This window comes from Pan troglodytes, chromosome 5, assembly GCF_028858775.2.
Source record: "Pan troglodytes isolate AG18354 chromosome 5, NHGRI_mPanTro3-v2.0_pri, whole genome shotgun sequence".
NCBI classification, from domain to species: Eukaryota; Metazoa; Chordata; class Mammalia; order Primates; family Hominidae; genus Pan; species Pan troglodytes.
Genome location: NC_072403.2, coordinates 38863669 through 38883655, shown reverse-complemented (window position 1 = coordinate 38883655; position 19987 = coordinate 38863669).

Below are 19987 nucleotides of genomic sequence, written 5' to 3'. Positions count from 1 at the left end.
TCTCGAACTTCTGACCTCAGGTGCTCCGCCTGTGTTGGCCTCCCAAAGTGCTGGGATTACAGGCATGAGCCACCACACCTGGCCTATTTTAACCACATAATAGCTCCTCCTGAAAATGATCAATGCTTAAGTCACAGAAAACTGTTGTCGCATGTTTACTCCTCCCTGCCTTTGCACAAAATATTCTCTGTGCTGGACCTGCCTTCCTCCACCAACCAGTCAAAATTCTACCTGTCCTTCCAGGGTCCAGATTAAATGTCACCTCTTCTGTGAAGCATTTTCAATCCCAGCCCCCAATATGCTGGCCACCCTGTCCCTGCAGTGCATACCACATTCCACCCTGTGTCAGTTGACCGTGCATGAATTTGCCTTTGCCACTAACTGCTCCTCTAAAGCAAGAGAAGGCTGTGTCTTATAGTTCCAACACCCAGAACATAACGGGCATTGAAACACTGTAGAATTCTATTTAATTCAATTTTGTTTGCTTCAAATCCAGCCTGGTCCGACTGTCTGCAGCTGGTTTTAATAACATTGGCTACCGTTTACCCAACACATGCAATGTGCCTGGCCTTAATGCTTTTCACGTGTAGTGGATTTGAATCTTGGTCCAAAAGATTAATAAGATAGTGCACAGAGTGCAAAAAATAGTAAATGTCTTTAAATAATCGAAAATCTGATTCAAAACCTGCTCTTTAAAAAATCTTAAATCTGATTCAAAACCCCTGCCATGAGGCTGGTTTTAAATTCAATCTGTCTTTATTGGGGCTTCTGGTCTCTTACAGTTATTCCAAGGGTCTGCGCCCTGACACAGTGCTGAGGCCTTGGAGAAGCCCCTGTTGTCTTCTCCAGTCCAGACTGTTTACTCCAAGCATGCCTAGGGCTTAACCTGTATGCTCTTTTCCAAGTGGAAGCTCTGCTGCTTCTGCACTAGGCTTGGGGCAGGGGAATCTTTAGTGAGGAGTGATCCCCAGTGCCTGGGAGCAGGACTGCAAAGATGCACCATACGGCCAACTTCCCCGTCCCTGGGAGGCCTCCCCACCTGCCTTGGCTGCTGCAAGGAAGCAGGGCTCTTTCAGACCCACAGGCCACTGTGCCTTCCTCAGTTTGGGAGAACCTTCCCCCTTTGCCTGTCAAAGGCATTCCCCTCTCTCTCTCTGGCACAATGTCTGGGACACCTGGCATAATGTCAAGTGAGCTTCAGATTTTGGGAAATCCAAAGCCAGAAGAGGAAAGGCCTTGGCGGTGACATGTGCTATTGTCTTGTGTGACAAACCTAAATACAAACAAAGGAAAAAGAAAAGCATCATTCTGCCATACATGAATTATTTCATTTCTTCCTTATGACCAATCTGCAAGTTAAGTATAATGATTTCATTTTATAAAGAAGGAAGCTAGGATTCAAATTACCTAACTTGCCCAAGGTCAAACAGCTAGGAGGTGGTTGGAAGGTCTGTGTGATGCTAGAGCCCATGTTCTTTCCACTGCACTGTCCTACTCAGCAGCGAATGGAGACCAGCTTGTGAGACATGAGGCAGGATGAACAGGGTCAGACATCAGCATTACTAGGAAATGTATAGGAGGAGGTATTCCCAACTTTGGGAACAAACTTCTTCTGAGGCTTCAGCAGCAACAGGCTGCAGGGAATGAGGTGAGCTTGAAGAATGACTGGGGATGGAATTACTGAAGAGATTTTCTTCTCCCTCCTGGATCACTCAAAGCACTCCCCCAGTTCAGACTTTCTTTCTTGCTTAGTCTAAATTCCCTCCTGGTCAACAAGACTCTATATGATCTGGCGCTGCATGTGTCTTCATCTTTACTTCCCTCTACTCTTCCTTCTTTCATTAAGCAATAGCCACACTATCTTCCCCAGAATTCTCCTTAACATTAATGCCTCCAATTCATCACCCATTCACAACTCGTGTGGTACCAATTCAGAGAAGCTTCATTGACCAACTTTGCTAAATAAACCACCTATCTCCAATCTCTCCCTATCATGTTACCCTATTTATCTCTACACACAGATGCCTTTCAATGAATGATGTCCCACTTCTCAGGCTTTCCTTTCTCTCTGACTTCAGAAAAGCTTCCAGACAAGTGATCATGCACGCAGAGGAGCGACTTCACTTCCTCTCCTCTCCTCCTTATGGTTTAGGAGGTTGCTACCTATGACTTGTAATTTGGCTCCATCTTGTGGTTTGCATCCACCCGACCTGGAGCCTCCAAATCTGAGTAAGCCTAAGGTCTCCCAAGGTGGACTCCCCGGCACTTCCATCCACTAGAAACGTTCTGCTGCCTCCTCCCTAGAGTCCCAACACCGCTCTTGAGACCTGGTCAGGTTCCCAGTTGCCCTTTATTCCTTTCCTCGGGCCTTCAGTATATGGATCTGCTTCAGGTACAAGTTCTTACTGTAATGCCTGAAACATGGTGGTTACTCAATAAATGTTTAAAGCCCCAGCTGACTAAAACAAAATGTAGTCACCCTGCTCTCAAATTCCCTGATGACATGTCCGCATAAAGAAAAATAAATTAAAATCTGTTTTTCTGATATTAACAAGTATTGTTTTGTTAATACTATTATCTTTCATAATAGTATTGACTATTATTATTGAGCACTTCCAATGTGCCAAACACTAGTCTAACCAACTGATATTTGTCAAATCCAGTATCTCCACATTCACTAAGAAGCACACCAGATGTTTCCTAAATTGTTGCATGAAACCGAAGTGTTTAGGAGAGTGTTAATAACCTAACCAAAAACAAATCAATAGAAGTAATATTTTTCTGTTAAAACGTATTTTAATACATGTAAGGAAATGCCAAACTTAAATATGTATCTTTTTGTTTTTTGTTTTTTTTGAGACAGAGTCTTGCTCTGTTGCCCAGGCTGGAGTGCAGTGGTGCCATCTCAGCTCACTGCAACCTCCGCCTGCTGGGTTCAAGTGATTCTCCTGCCTCAGCCTACTGAGCAGCTGGGACTACAGGCATTCACCACCGCACCCAGCTAATTTTTGTATTTTTAGTAGAGATAGGGTTTCACCATATTGGCCAGGCTGGTCTCGAACTCCTGACCTTGTGATCCGTCCGCCTTGGCCTCCCAAAGTGAAGTATGTATCTTTATTATATAGTAATCTGCCTTTTAAAAATGATATGTCATTATTTGTAACAATTGAAAATTATTGGAAACATGCCTAGTAAGAGTACAATAGTTGAAAAAATTATAGTACATCTGCACAATGGAGTAATGCAAAGCTGTTAAAAAGAATGAGGAGATAGAAAAAATAAGTTCCAATGTTTGATAGCAGACTGGGGTGACTGTAGTCAGCAACTATATATATATATATATATAGTATATTTCAAAGTAGCTAGAAGAGAGGACTTGAGATGTTGCCAACACATAGAAATGATAAATGCTCAAGGTGAAGGATACCCCAAATACCTGACTTGATCATTAGTCTCATTGTATGCATGTAACAGATACTCACATGTACCTCATAAATAAAATATGTAAAATATCATGTATCAATTAAAGGAAAAAGTCTAACGAAAAGGAATGAGAAAGATCTCTTTGAACTAATACGGAGGAATCTCTAGGTTAGAGTGGAAAATTCACAGTGCAATACAATGATTAAACTATGTACTGCCTTTGGGGTAAGAAAGAGGAAAGATACATATTTTTTCAAAAAGGTGGATTGGGTCAGATGTGGTGGCTTGTGCCTATAATCCCCACACTTTGGGAGGATGAAGTGGGAGGATCACTTGAGGTCAGGAATTTAACACCAGCCTGGCCAACATAGCAAGACTCTGTCTCTACATAAAATAAAAAAATTAGCCAGGCATGGTGGTACCCCCTGTAGTCCTAACTACTCAGGACGCTGAAGCAAGAGGATCATTTGAGCCTAGGAGTTCGAGGCAACAGTGAGTTATGATGGTGCCACTGCACTCCAGCTTGGGCAACAGAGTGGGACCATGTCTCCAAAGGGGGAAAAAAGCTGCATTGGAAGGATAAACAAGAAATTAATAAAAATGGCTACTTTTAGGAAGGAAGGGAGAAGTGAGAAGTGAATATTGACCTTTGAAACGTATAAATAATTTACAATGTTAATAAAAAATTGACAAAAACCGGCCGGGCGCGGTGGCTCACGCCTGTAATCCCAGCACTTTGGGAGGCCGAGGCGGGCGGATCACGAGGTCAGGAGATCGAGACCATCCTGGCTAACACGGTGAAACCCCGTCTCTACTAAAAATACAAAAAATTAGCCGGGCGTGGTAGCGGGCGCCTGTAGTCCCAGCTACTCGGGAGGCTGAGGCAGGAGAATGGCGTGAACCCGGGAGGCGGAGCTTGCAGTGAGCCGAGATCGCGCCACTGCACTCCAGCCTGGGCGACAGAGCGAGACTCCGTCTCAAAAAAAAAAAAAAAAATTGACAAAAACCTCTAAAATTTAAAACAAATAGAACTGAACCACACAGAAAAAATAAGTATCCCAAGTGATATTAAAAGATACTACTGTATGTTCTTGGTGGAATACATTTACTCTCTCTCTTCTCTCTCTATTTTTTGTTGTTGTTGTTGTTTGTTGTTTTTTGTTTTTTTAGACAGGGTCTTGCTCTGTTGCCAGCCAAGGCTGGAGTGCTGGAGTGCGCTGGTGTGATTATAGCTCAGTGCACCCTCAAATTCCTGGGCTCACGTGATCCTCCCACCTCGGTCTCCCAAGTACAGTAGCTGGGACTTCAGGAACATGCCACCATACCCAGTTAATTAAAATACATGTTTTAAATAGAAATGGGGTCTCATTATGTTGCCCCAGCTGACTTAATAGAATATATTCTAAGGACAAAAAGAACTATCAGAACTTTGAACATCATTCAGTTGTTTTATGGTTAAGTAATATTTGTATCTTTATTTGAAACTATACTATATATAAAATAAAGCAAATCAGTGATTATGTTAATATAATTAAGAACTAAGAGTTTTAGGCCGGGGGCAGTGGCTCATCCCTGTAATCCCAACATTTTGGGAGGCCGAGGAGGGCGGATCACAAGGTCAGGCGTTCAAGACCAGCCTGGCCAACACAGTGAAACCCCGTATCTACTGAAAATACAAAAAAAATTAGCTGGGTGTGGTGGCAGGCGCCTGTTATCCCAGGTACTCGGGCGGCTGAGGCAGGAGAATTGTTTGAACCTGGGAGGCAGAGGTTGAGGTCAGCGGAGATTGCACCATTGCACTCCAGCCTGGGCAACAGGGAGAGACTCCATCTCAAAAAAAAAAAAAAAAAAAAAAAAAAAAAGAACTAAGATTTTCATGTAAAAAAGCAAGTAAAAGTAGCTGAATTAAAATAATAATATTAGAAAAAATATTTGAACTAGAACTGTCAATTTTAACTAATGATTTACTAACATATATGTCCCTGCTCTAGCAAATGAAAGAGCCTAATAGTAGCCCTGTAGCAATGAGCATCCTCAATGCACAGATTGTAGTTTGTAAATATCATTTCCCACTCAAAGGAAATAGAGCTTCTTGGAGAAGTGACCAGTTCCAGGCCTGAGTTATGGAAAATACAAAGCAAGTGTGAGTATCTCATTGTTTTCATAAAACAAGGCACTGTTCAAAGACTAATAGAGTCATGTCAAAAAAAACAGGTCAGCCAGTTTGAAGGAGCTTCCATTGGCCAAAACTGGAACAACTCAGACATCAAAAAGATGACTATAATATAATTAAACACATTGAGTATATAAAAATCCATGGGTTCCTATTAATAGTCGAATACAGATTTTAAAAAGTAAGCAACAACAACCCATTGATATTACCACTGGATGTGATCTTCCAATTCATAACACAGGAAATTGGTGCTTAAAGAAAACAAGTATATATCCTGACATTTCACAAGGAAATGTTCCACTGATGAAAAAAGGTCTACCCTTCAGAGTACCAGTGAATAAATGTTGGGAAAAATAACAGAATTAGAAAACCAGCATTTTGTAAGCCTAATGTGATCATTGATTCAGGGAAGGCATCATATATGTTAAAACCATTAGGAGAATAGACAGTGAGGAACAAGAGAGTCACATCATGCCAAAGTATCATGGTCATAGATTATTTGCTATTGTCAAATGGGAGAAATACCTTTACAGAGGTGATGGCTGTCATCACCTCGACTGAGTGATCAAGTTTAGCCTCACCAATAATAGGACAAGACATTAAGCATATGCTTCCTAATAAGATGAAATGCAAAGTACACAGCAATACCTATGAAGAATTATTGTCAAAAATCTTTCATCTAAATCTAGTCAAGCCTTTGTTTCAAAAAGTTCTAGTCTATAAAAAAAATACATTGGATAGAGGAATAAGTCAAATGAAACCACAAAGAACCAATCACACAAATTCAAAATGTGAGAGATTCTACTGGCCTGGTCTCTCTAAAAAGATGCTGTTTAAAAAATGGGTGGAATAGTGGGAATTAAGAGACATTACAATCAAATTTAGTGAATGATTCTTGGCAATATCTTTGAGGAAAAACAGATATAAAAGCACTTTTCAGACAAATGGGGAAATTTGAATATGAACTGGTAATTGATGATATTACAGAGCTGTTTTCAGTTTTGTTTAGTATGATTACAGTACCACGGTTATGTATCAAGTCATCTTTATGCTAAAGTATTCAGGGATGAAATGCTAGATCTCTAATTTACTTCGGAATGAATTCAGAATACACACACAGTTCAAACAAATACAGCAAAATCTTGACAGTTGTTGAATCTATATGATGGGTATTTGTCTTAGTCCATTTTGTGTTGCCATAACAGAATACCACAGACTAGGTAATTTACCAAAAAAAAAAAGAAAAGAAAAGAAAGAAATTTGTTTCTCACAGTTCTGGAGGCTGGGAAGCCTAATGTCAGGTGCCAACATCTGGCAAGGGCTTTCTTGCTGTGATGAAGAAAAAAGGCAGAAGAAAAAAGAAGGAGAGAAAGGATGAAGGAGAGGAAAGGAGTCAAACTCATCCTTTCATCAGGAATTCACTCCTGAGATGAGATAACTAATCCACTCTAGAGATGATGGCATTAAGCCCTTTATGAGGGCTCTGCCCATCTCTTTAAGAGATGACCTAATCGTATTTTAAAGGTCCCACTTCTCAACGTTGTTGCATTGGGGATTAAGTTTCCAATGTTTTATATATAACAACTTTATGTTATGTATAAAATAAAGCAAATCAGTGATTATGTTCATGTAATTCAGAACTGAGATTTTTAATGTATGAAAAGCAAGTAAACGTAGTTGAATTAAAACAATAATATTAAATTTGAACTAGAAAAATATTTTGAACTAGAAATGTCAGTTTTAACTAATGATTTACTAATATATATGTCCTAGCTCTAGCAAAAGGAAGAGCCTAGTAACTTTGGGAGACACATTCAAACCATAGCAGCTTTCAAGTATTATTTTATTTCTTCCAAGTTTTCTGCAGGTTTGGAAATTTTCACAATTAAAGAGGTGTGTGTGTGTGTGTGTGTGTGTGTGTAATGCTTTATTATACTTGAAAATAGCAGGAAATTAAAGGAGAGAGCACTAGATTCCTGAACTCACAAGTTGATGTATGTCACCAATTGAATAACTTTTTTTTTTTTTTGAGACAGAGTCTTGCTCTGTTGCCCAGGCTGGAGTGCAATGGTGCGATCTCAGCTCACTGCACCCTCCACCTCCTGGGTTCAGGTGATTCTCCTGCCTCACTCTCCCGAGTAGCTGGGATTACAGGCGCCCACCACCACGCCCAACTAATTTTTGTATTTTTAGTAGAGGCAGGGTTTCACCAGGTTGGCCAGGCTGGTCTCGATCTCCTGACCTCAGGTGATCCACCCACCTCAGCCTCCCAAAGTGCTGGGATTACAGGCATGAGCCACCGCTCCCAGCCTGTTCTGTAATATTTTATAATTTAAATAAATAATGTAAATGCGTTGTTCTTTTGTTTTAATTAAAATAAAATAAACATGATGTAATGCCTTTAAATTTTTGTTCCACTACATGGCTATTAAATACATACATAAAATTTGACCATTTACCCAGCAGATTTCTCATCCATAGGCTCAAAACCAACTCATTTTATTTTAGGAGCCCTACAATTACTTTATCAATATTATATCATTTGAAAAAAATGATCTGTAGTCAAAAGTTACTGTAACATTGTCTATGGACATCCCAGGAACACCAAGAACAAGTTCACCTAGAAAAGTGTTATGTAATTTTGTTTTTATAAGACATTAAAATGTTATATAAAAAATTATAAAACATTAAAATGTTATATAAAAATTATAAAACATAAAAATGTTATGTAAAAAATTATTTTCCCCATATTTGAGATTTTATTGCCAATCCCAATCAGAAAACAGAAAAGAGGAATAAAAAATAGTAAAAATGGGCCGGGCGCAGTGGTTCACGCCTGTAATCCCAGCACTTTGGGAGGCCGCGGCGGGCGGATCACGAGGTCAGGAGATCGAGACCATCCTGGCTAACACGGTGAAACCCCGTCTCTATTAAAAATACAAAAAATTAGCCGGGCGTGGTGGCGGGCGCCTGTAGTCTCAGCTACTCGGGAGGCTGAGGCAGGAGAATGGCGTGAACCCGAGAGGCGGAGCTTGCAGTGAGCTGAGATCCCGCCACTGCACTCCAGCCTGGGCGACAAAGCGAGACTCCATCTCAAAAAAAAAAAAAAAAAAAAAAAAGTAAAAATGAAGAAGGTACTAAGTTTCCAAAATCTTAAAAAGTCTTTATAGTTTTTTACTCTCCTTCTTATGTAGTCAACGCAAGCCCAGACGCACGCCTACCCCTACCCCCAGCTTTCCTCTCACCATCCATCTCCTACAATCCAGTTCCCTCAGGCCTCTCTTCCTTCACAAAGGTCCCAGTGTCTAAGCCAAGCCTGAAGGTATGGTTAGGATGAATGGTAGGTATGAATAGTTACCATTTAGAAATTACGCAGTCTAAAGCGAATATTAATAGTTCAACTTAGCCTGGTTTCTCTTCGTGCAGCAAAAGCCATCACTGGAATTTCCTTTACTTATATTTATGGAATGAAGTCGTTCGTTTCTTATTTGTGTCTTCACACTTCTTAATAGTTCTCCAGCTAAGCTAAATTAATTGGGCTTGGTGAAAAAAATAAAATTTTCTACAGTATGCAGGAATCTTGTGTAGAAGCTGCATTTAAGAACATAGAAGAAAATGGAGACATTACAACTGACACTATAGAAATACAAAAGATCATCTAAGACTACTATAAACACCTCTACGCACACAAACTATAAAATCTAGAGGAAATGAATGAATTCCTGGAAGCATTCCTCTAAGCTTGAATCAGGAAGAAATAGAAATCCTGAACAAACCTAGAGGAAATGAATGAACTCCTGGAAGCATACAACCCTCTAAGCTTGAATCAGGAACAAATAGAAATCCTGAACAAACCAGTAACAAGTACTGATATTGAATCAGTAATAAAAAATCTTTTTTAAAAAAAAAAAGGCCCAGGACCAGATTCACAGCTGAATTTTACCAGATGTTCAAAGAAGAACTGGTACCAATCCTATTGAAACTATTCCAAAAGATTAAGAAAGAGAGAATCCTCCCCAACTCATTCTATGAAGCCAGTGTTACCTGATGCCAAAGCCAGGAAAGAACACAACAAAAAGGAAAACTACAGAACAATATTCCTGATGAACATAGATGCAAAAATCTTCAACAGAATATTAACAAACCAAATCCATCAGCACATCAAAATGATAAATCACCATGATCAAGTGGGTTTCATCATAGGGAGGCAAGGATGGTTCAACATATGCAAGTCAATAAATGTGATTCACCACATAAACAGAATTTAAAACGAAGTCATATGATCATTTCAATCAATGCGTAAAAAGCATTTGGTAAAATCCAGTATCCCTTTATAATAAAAAATTTCAACAAACTAGGCATAGAAGGAACAAACCTCAAATTTATAAAAGTCAGATATGATAAACACACAGCCAATATCATACTGAATGGATGAAAGTTGAAACCCAGCCGGGCACAGTGGCTCACGCCTATAATGCCAGCAGTTTGGGAGGCCAAGGTGGGCAATTCACCTGAGGTCAGGAGTTCGACACCAGTCTGGTCAACATAGTGAAACCTCATCTCTACTAAAAAAAAAAAAAAAAAAAAAAATTAGCTAGGCATGGTGGGACTGCATGCCTGTAGTCCCAGCTGCTTGGGAGGCTGAGGCAGGAGAATTGCTTGAACCTCGGAGGCAGGGGTTGCAGTGAGCTGAGGTTGCACCACTGCACTCCAGTCTGGGTGACAGAGTGAGACTCCGTCTCACACACACAAAAAAACAAGAACTGTCCAGGGGAACTTGTCCAGTCCCCCTAAGAACTGGACAAGACAAAGATGCCCACCTTCACCACTCCTATTCATCATAGTACTGGAAGTCCTAGCCAGAGCAAACAGACAAGGGAAAGCACACCCAAATTGGAAAAGAGGAAGTCAAATTATCTCTGTTTGCCAATAACATAATCTTATACCTAGAAAACGCTAAAGACTCCTCCCAAAAGACTCTTAGATTTGATAAATGAATTCAGTAAAGTCTCAGGTTACAAAATCAACATACACAAATCAATAACACAGCTCTATACCAATAACGACCAACCTGACAATCAAATCAAGAACTCAATCTCACTTGCAATAGCTACAAAAAAAATTGTAAATGTCTAGGAATATACTTAACCAAGGAGGTGAAAGATCTCCCTAATGAGAACTACAAAACACTGATGAAAGAAATCATAGATGACACAAACAAATGGAAAACCATGCCATGCTCATAGATTGGAAGAATCAATATGAAAAATGACCATACTGCCCAAAGCAATCTACAGGTTTAATGCAATTCCTATCAAAATATCAGCATCATTTTTCACAGAATTAGAAAAAGCAATCCTAAAATTCATATGGAACAACAAAAAAAAGCCTGGATAGCCAAAGCAATCCTAAACAAAACGAATAAATCTGGAGGCATCACATTACCCAACTTCAAATTACACTACAAGGCTAGAGTAACCAAAACAGCATGGTACCGGTATAAAAGTACACAGTAGATCAATGGAACAGAATAGAGAACCCAGAAATAAAACCAAATACCTACAACCAACTAATCTTCAATGAAGCAGACAAAACAATACACTGAAGAAAGGACACCCTATTCAATAGATAGTGCTGGGAAAATTGGATTGACACAGGTAGAAGAACGAAACTAGGGCCGGGCGTGGTGGCTCACGCCTGTAATCCCAGCATTTTAGGAGGCCGAGGTGGGTGGATCATGAGGTCAGGAGTTTGAGATCAGCCTGGCCAACATAGTGAAACCCTGTCTCTACTAAAAAATACAAGAATTTGCCAGAAGTGGTGGCGTGCACCTGTAGTCCTGGCTACTTGGGAGGCTGAGGCAGGAGAATCACTTGAACCCAGGAGGTGGAGGTTGCAGTGAGCCGAGACTGTACCATTGCACTCTAGCCTGGGTGACAAACAAGACTCCATCTCAAAAAAAATAAAAAATAAAAATAATAAAACGAAACCAGATCCCTGTTTCTCAACATATACGAAAATTAACTCAAGATAGATTAACAACTTAAATCTAAGACCTGTGATCATAAAAATTCTGGAAGAAACCTTGGAAAAACTCTTATGAATATTGGCCTAGGCAAAGAATTTATGAATAGGACCTCAAAAACAAATCCAACAGAAACAAAAATAAATAAATAGGACCTACCTAATTAAACTAAAAAGCTTCTGCACAGCAGAGGAAATAATCAAGAGTTAAACAGACAACCACAGAATGAGAGAAAATATTTGCAAATATCTGACAAAGGACTAATATCCAGAATCTAGAAGGAGCTCAAACAAATGAGAGAAAAAAAAAAAAACCCAATAAATAATCCCATTAAAAAGTGAGCAAACGACATTGACAGACATTTCTCAAAAGAAGATATACAAATGTCCAGAAACATAGGTTAAAATGTTCAACATCACTATCATCAGGGAAATGCAATTTTTTTTTTTTTTTTTTTGAGACAGAGTTTTGCTCTTGTTGCCCAGGCTGGAGCGCAGTGGTGCGATCTTGGCTCACTGCAGCCTCCGCCTCCTGGGTTCAAGTGGTTCTCCTGCCTCAGCCTCCCGAGTAGCTGGGATTACAGGCATGCACCACCATGCCCAGCTAATTTTGTATTTTTAGTAGAGATGGGGTTTCTCCATGTTGGTCAGGCTGGTCTCGAACTCCCACCTCAGCCTCCCAAAGTGCTGGGATTACAGGCGTGAGCCATCGCGCCCAGCCTGGAAATGCCAATTAAAACCACAATGAGATACTACCTTATCCCAGCCAGTATCATTGATATTAAAAAGTCAAAAAGCAATAGATGTTGGCAAGGATGCAGTGAAAAGGGATAGCTTATACATTGCTGGTGGGAATGTAAATTAGTACAACCTCTGTGGAAAACACTATGGAGATTTCTCAAAGAACTAAAAGTAGATCTACCATTTGATCTAGCAGTCCCACTCCTGGGTATCTACCCAAAAGAAAAGAAGTCATTATATCAAAAAGACATAGAATTCACAATTGCAGAGGTATGGAATCAACCTAAGTGCCCATAGACTGATGAGTGGATAAGAAAATGTGATGTGTATATACCATGAAATCGTACTCATCCATAAAAAAGAATGAAATAATATATTTTCCAGCAACTTGGATGGAACTGGACCATTTTCCTAAGTGAAGTAACTCAGGAACAGAAAACCAAGTACTACGTGTTCTCATTGTTAAAGAAAAAAAACCTTAGATGAATGAAATTCAACAGAGTTTAATTGAGCAAAGAATAATTTGTGAACTGGGGAGCCTTCTGAGCCAGAGTAAGCTGAGAGACTCCAGAACAGCCAAGTGGTGGAATATTTATGAACAGAAAAAGTAAAGTGATGTACAGAAAACAGACATGAGGTACAGAAACAGCAGGATTGGTTAAAGCTTGGCATTTGTCTTATTTGAACACAGTTTGAACAGTTGATCACCTTTGATTGGCCAAAACTCAGTGATTGGCACTAGAGTAGGTTTCAGTCTGATTACACATCAAGTTAGGTTTCAGTTTACTATGTATGGAGAAACCTTTAGGCTGAACTTAAAACAAGTAAGGAAGCAGCTTTAGGCTAAACCTAATTTAACACTCACTTGTAAGTAGGAGCTAAGCTATGGGTATGCAAAGCCATACAGAGTAGTATAACGGACATTGGAGACACAGAAGTGGGGAGTGGGGTGTGGGGTGAAGGATGAAAAATTATTTACTGAGTACAATATACACTATTGGGTAATGGGTACACTAAAAGCCCAGACTTCACCACTATACAATTCATCCATGTAAATAAAAGCCACCTGTACTCCTAAAGCTATTGAAATAAAAATAATAAAAATAAAATTCTAGGCTGGGCCTGGTGGGTCATGCCTGTAATCCCAGCACTTTGGGAGGCCGAGGTGGGCGGATCGCTTGAGGCCAGGAGTTTGAGACCAGCCTGGCCAACATGGCGAAAACCCGTCTCTACTAAAAATACAAAAATTAGTCCAGCATGGTGGCAGGTGCCTGTAATCCCAGCTACTTGGAAGGCTGAGGCAGGAGAATTGCTTGAACCCAGGAGGTGGAGGTTGCAGTGAGCCGAGATCGTGCCACTGCACTCCAGCCTAGGCGACAGAGCAAGACTCTGTCTCAAAATAAATAAATAAGTAAATAAGTAAATAAATAAAATAAAGTTCTAAAAAGATTGAGGTGTGTGTGTGACTGTGTGTATGTGTGTGCATGCATGTGTGTGTGTGTTCATCTCTAGCCTCATTCTTTAGCTCAGGTTGGTGGAGTTAACAATATCTGGAAGTTTTTGCTAAGTTTTACTTCTGAATTCCTTGTTTGCTTATATCTAGAATATAACTAGAAATGTTTGGTATGTAAAGATATAAACTTTGAAATTAGCCTTATCTTGTCTCACTAGCTCTGTGATCTTATGCACATTAACTTAGAGTTTCCTCCTCTCTACAATAAAAATAATAACATATGTGTGGTAGGAACGTCATGTGGACCAAAAAAGATGACTATGAAAAGTGCCCATCAATATACACCTGGCAGATAGCAACGGCTCAGTGAGTGTCAGTTCCCTTTCCTTGGCTTTCTCCTTCTCTCTCAGTTTCCCCAGACTCAGAGCAAAAGAAGATTCTTTCTGTTTTGTTTTCTACCTGACTCTGAAGTTCAGGACAGATGCTTTTGATACCCCCTGCAGTAACATCAGCCACCTTCCTCCCAATCACAGAACTGCTTTCTGAGGTAGCTTTTCAACCCCAAGCTGCTCCCTCAGTTGCTCATCATTCTCTCCTTCCCTCAATTTTTGTCTCTTGCCTTACTCCCTGGCCAAATGATTGGTTAAATAGTTGTGGGGCTCTGTAGGGTCTATTTGCAAGACCAAAGGCAGTGATAGAAGGACATGAGATCACTGGGAATCAGCCTGAATAGCAGAGATGGATTTAAGAACAGTAAATCAGTGGGTTGTGTCATTGTGGTTGGAAACAGGTCCAGAACAGAATGCAGAATTTTAAGAGGAAGTCTAAGCACAGTGTCATTCATAGCCAGTTTCAACACCAGGTCACAGACCAGACATCAGGGAATTGGGGGCCAAGTAAGGAAAGTTCCTTACAGAAGGCAGGGTGTGCAACCTGAAGCTTGACATAGCAATCAAAGGGCACAGAGATTGGGCAGTGCCAGTGCTTTCTTAAATCAAGAATACAGAATAATATGTCATGGTAACCATGGATCTGGAAGAACAAGCATCATTTTATTTTGCATCAGAGAGAATGAAGTTTCACTCTGACAGGGATGCAGGATTGTGCTTGGCCCTTGTAACTATCATTTTGTAACTTTTCAACTTCCACTTACCTGGGGTTACTTAAGAGTTAAAAGAGTATAAGTAAACTTAGAAAACCTTGAGAACTGCTTTAAAACAATTATTTTTAGGTGGGGCATGGTGGCTCATGCCTGTAATCCCAGCATTTGGGATGGCAGTTGCGGGTGGATCGGATCACTTGAGATCAGAAGTTCGAGACCAGACTGGCCAACATGGGGAAACCCCATCTCTACTAAACATACAAAAATTATCTGGGTGCGGTGGTGCACACCTGCAGTCTCCAGCCACTTGGGAGGCTGAGGCACGAGAACTGCTTGAACCTGGGAGGCAGAGGTTGCAATGAGCCAAGATTGTGCCACTGTACTCAAGCCTGGGCTACAGAGCAAGACTCTGTCTTTAAAAAAAATTATTTTTGAGAGAGAGGAGAAAATGGGTAGATGAAACTGCAAAATGTCTCTTTTTTTTTTTTTTTTTTTTTTTTTTGCAGGAACTCTGGGTGAGAAAGAAAACCATGCAGGAAGACAAGGTAATAACTGTCTTTCTTGGAAGAACTGTCATTGTCTCTACAACCTGCCTTCACAGAGAAGCCAGTTCCAACACATCTTCTGCAGGGGCAGAAGAGGGGAAAGTATTCATCAATTAACCAGTGTTACCTTCTCATAGTCTCAGCAATTAGAATAGCAACTGACTCCATGAGGTCTGACAGTGGCAGCTAATAGAAGAACTGCTCTTTTTTTGTCAAACACCAGCAAAAATGCTTATCGCTGGAGAATAAATCCCTTTTCTCCTTCAACCTCAAATCAAACATTAGCTTGTCTGACAAAATGAGCAATGTCCTCATTTGGCAAAGAGATGTAAGAAATATTTTATTATGTAGAAATATTCACTTACTGTACAAGGACACAAAAATACTTGAAGTTTGGGGTTGGTTGGAAAGCTTGGCAAGGATGATGAGTTCCTCTTACTCACATGAGAGGTTATTCTTATTTTGACCTCCTTAGTTGAGGTGAGGCCTCACTGCAAGTGACAGGCCTGATAACCCAGGAAGGGAGGTCTTCACTGGTGTGGTGGGGATAGGGCAGGGCATGAAGGGAGAGGTGAGTGATGGGCCCTGAAACAACACAGTATAGCTGAAAGACATGGACTAGTGACAGAGTCGTGTGAGAGTCCAGGCTGATGAGGGGCACTGAGAGAAGGGACAGAGGAAGGCTCAACAGTCCTCAATGGCTGAACAGGGAGTTGGGGGAGAATAAGGGGAAGAAACTAGGCAGCTATAGAACTGTTACTAAATGTCTGTTTCCTCATGTATAAAATGGTGATGAGTACGTACCTCTTAGGATTATTATGAAGACTAAATTGCAAAAGTGCTCATAAGTGTCTGGTACATAGTAAGCTCTATATAAGTGCTTGTTCCTTATAGCAGGGGTCCCCCAACCTCTGGGCCACTGAACACTACCAGTCCGTGGCCTGGTAGGAACTGGGGTGCACAGCAGGAGGTGAGCAGTGAGCAAGCTCTGCCTCTTGTCAGATCAGCAGCAGCATTAGATTCTCACAGGACTGCAAACCCTATTGTGAACTGAGCATGCGAGGGAAGGTTGCAAACTCCTTTTGAGAATCTAATGCCTGGTGATCTGAAGTAGAACAGTTTGATCTGGAAACCATTCTCCCCGCCTCCATCCATAGAAAAGTTGTCTTCCACAAAACCAGTCCTTGGTGCCAAAAAAGCTGGGGACTGCTGACTTAGAGAACTCACTGCGAGGGACATGTTTGGGGAAAAAGGTAGAATCTTTTCTAAAAATGTGTGCACGAGCTTATGGGACCTTGCCATTAGGCATTGCATTAGGCACTTGGAACTTTGACTCAAGGTTTGATATGGGGGCAGTTTCCCCCATGCTGTTCTCGTGATAGTGAGTTCTCACGAGATCTTATGGTTTTATAAGGGGCTTCCCCACTTCATTTTGGCACTCATTCTCCTGCCACCCTGTGAAGAGGTGTCTTCCGCCATGATTGTAAGTTTCCTGAGGCCTCCCCAGCCATGCAGAACTGTGAGTCAATTAAACCTCTTTCCTTTATAAATCACCTAGTCTCAGGTATTTCCTCATAGCCATGTGAGAATGGACTAATACAAGGTCTAAACAGAGACACAGATTTTATGGGTGGGAGTTGCCTCCAGAGGAATGGGTAAACTTGCTTAAAAATACTGTGCAAATAAAAAGAGGACAAAGGAAGGTGTCATAAGGGACAATATATTATGGGAGGCAGAGGCAGAGACTTTAAAGAAGCAGACTAAGAAATGGCTGTCTGAAAAGTATGAGAGCTAGGAACAAGTGGTGTCAAGTCAAAGAAGTCAGGAGATGCAGGGTGCGGTGGCTCATGCCTGTAATCCCAGCTACTCAGGAGGCTGAGGCAAGAGCATTACTTGAGCCCGGAAGGTCGAAGCTACAGTGAGCTATGATCACACCACTGCACTCCAGCCTGGGTGACAGAAATCCTCTTTCTTAAAAATAAATAAATAAATCAATATAAAATAAAATGCTAGGGAAGCCCCATGGGATGCTTCAGAGGTAAAGGGAGATAAGGACTAAAAAGGCCTAATCTCCTTCTTTTGTGACCCTCTGGGTCATAAAAATGAAGGCTCACATTTTAAGAGTTGAAGTATAGGAAAGTAAGAAGGGAAGAACCACCTAACCTCGGGGGCAGGACACAAAAATGACAATAGATTCAGGAGCCAATCGTGGGTAACACACCCAACAGGTGGCGCCAAATACCCTCAGTGGCAGTCTACAAGAGCCTCAGAACCCCTGCCCCTTCGGCAAGCCTTGCTGGAGGGAGCTCCATTCAAATCTGCCAGTCAGCCAGGTGGCACTCCTTTAGTCAACAAAATATCAAGCTTCCACTATTGGAAAGCTCTGTGCTAGGGACTCTGAGAGCTGTATGTCTGCAAGTGCACGTGTGCTCTGCTGTTCCTTTAATGTGTGGAGACAAGAACCTTTTGAGAATAAGTCCCATCTATTTTAACTCCTACATAGCTCTCAAATCTATCTACATTTCTTCATCTACATTGCTGCCTTTCTCTTCTACACCACTATTCTCACTGGCTGGGATTAACTGCTGCAATTGCTTTCTAAACTATCCACTCTCAACACCCCACCAACCCTAACATGATTGTCCCTAGTGCAATTTCCTTAAAGCATGTCTATCTCCTAGCTCCCTCCTGGCCCACAGCACTGGAAGTCTAGTTATAAATGTGGTTATAAATGTGGACCCTGAAGCCAGATCGCCTGGTTTCAAAACCCACCTCCAGTGCTCACTGACAATGTGGTGATGTTGGGCAAATTGACTAATCTCTCTGTGCCTCATTTCTTCATCTGTTAAATGCAGACAAGATGTACCTCACAGGATTATAGTGAGGACCAAATGAGTTTACAGAGTAAGTTTTTATTTAGCACAGTGCATGGGACACAGTAAGTGCTCAATAAATGTTAGCTATTAGTCTTTGAGATGCAAATTCAAAGCATCTCAAAGCACTCACCTTCATCCTTGCTGCTTCAGCATCACCTAGTTACCTTCTCAGTTGCTGTTTCTTCTGCTGGCAATGTTCACTACTCCCTGCTCCCACCCATCCACCCCTTACAAACAGGAAGGAACTCATCGTTCTGAGATATCTGAATAGCTCTCAGCTTAGACCAGAGAACCCTCTTTTCTAAATTCTTGCTAGACCTCTGCACATTGTCCTGTTAGAATTATTTTTGTTAAAAATCGTGTGACTAGTTGTCTAATGCTGCCCCTTTCCCCGATCCTAGAATATAAATTGAGAGCAAGAAGCTGTCATCTCATTCAGTGCTGGAGACCAGCTAGTGGGATTTTGTAAGTATCTTTAGGGTGATGACCCAGGAAAAAATGAAATCATGGTGACAACACATTAGTTCCATGCTACCATTCCCACATCTCCTTCCCAGCTCTCCATTACAGCCACTCTCTAATTGCTCAGGAAAATCTTCCTCCAGTCTTGCACTAAGCCCCAGAGTAACACCAGTCACCTCTGGTCCTTGTCCTGGGAGTCCTTCATGCTGGTCACTCATGGAAGCAGGGCCTTCCAATCAAGGTAGTCCCGAGTGAACCTAAGAGCAGGACTTTGGGGAAGGTTACAGGCAGGCTGGAACTGGGGTCCACATATGGGTGCACAATAAGGATGGTCTGTGAAGACCAAGTCATGCCTATATCTTGGATTCAATCAGTATAATTACCACACCATGATGGTTAATAATTGCACTCTATTCGTGCTAAGCAAACTCCATGATAAGACCTTGTCTTATCTTCACCTTATACCCTCTGGCTTGGCAACGTCCAGGTCTACGGGCCTAACAGTTTGCTGAAAAGGCAATCAAGGGAACTCAATAAATGTGTGACTGAGTAAATAAGACCGACTCTCACCTTCCACCACAACCCAACAAAAGGCTTCCTATGGATGCAATAAAAGGGAGTAAATGGCAGCATGAGGGGAGAGGGAAAAAGCAGCAGCAATAGAACCCATGATTCCAAGAGCTGAGAGGAGCATAGGGGGAAATAATGCCCACAGGACTCCACTAGTCCTTTGAGTTGTGCTGGAGACTGCTATTTTGGAATGAAGTCCTTTGGCAACCAAGATGGAACTCAACCAAACTCCTGAAACAATTACAATCCCTGAGTGAGACAGGCTTGAAATAAGTTCAAACTAAAGTCAATTAAGAGACTAGTCCAATTGGTTTAAGGCAGGTCTAAAGCCCCTGTGTCAGCCAGCCCTTCTCTCTCTTAAAGCACTTAGGGCGGTCTGGGTTCCATTTACAGGGAATTAAGTACTCAGGGGCCTCCAATGTCAGGTTGAAACTTTTATTTTTCCGAACTACAGAAAACAAACCTTAAAAGTACATGAGCAGAAGGGGCTGCAGTCAGACAAAATATTCTATATTTTGTCCCAAAACTAATCCAACTAAATCCTTAAATTCCCTCTGAAATGAGATGTAATCCTTCACATAGACATGCACTTAGCTTAAATCTATTTACTCCGATTTT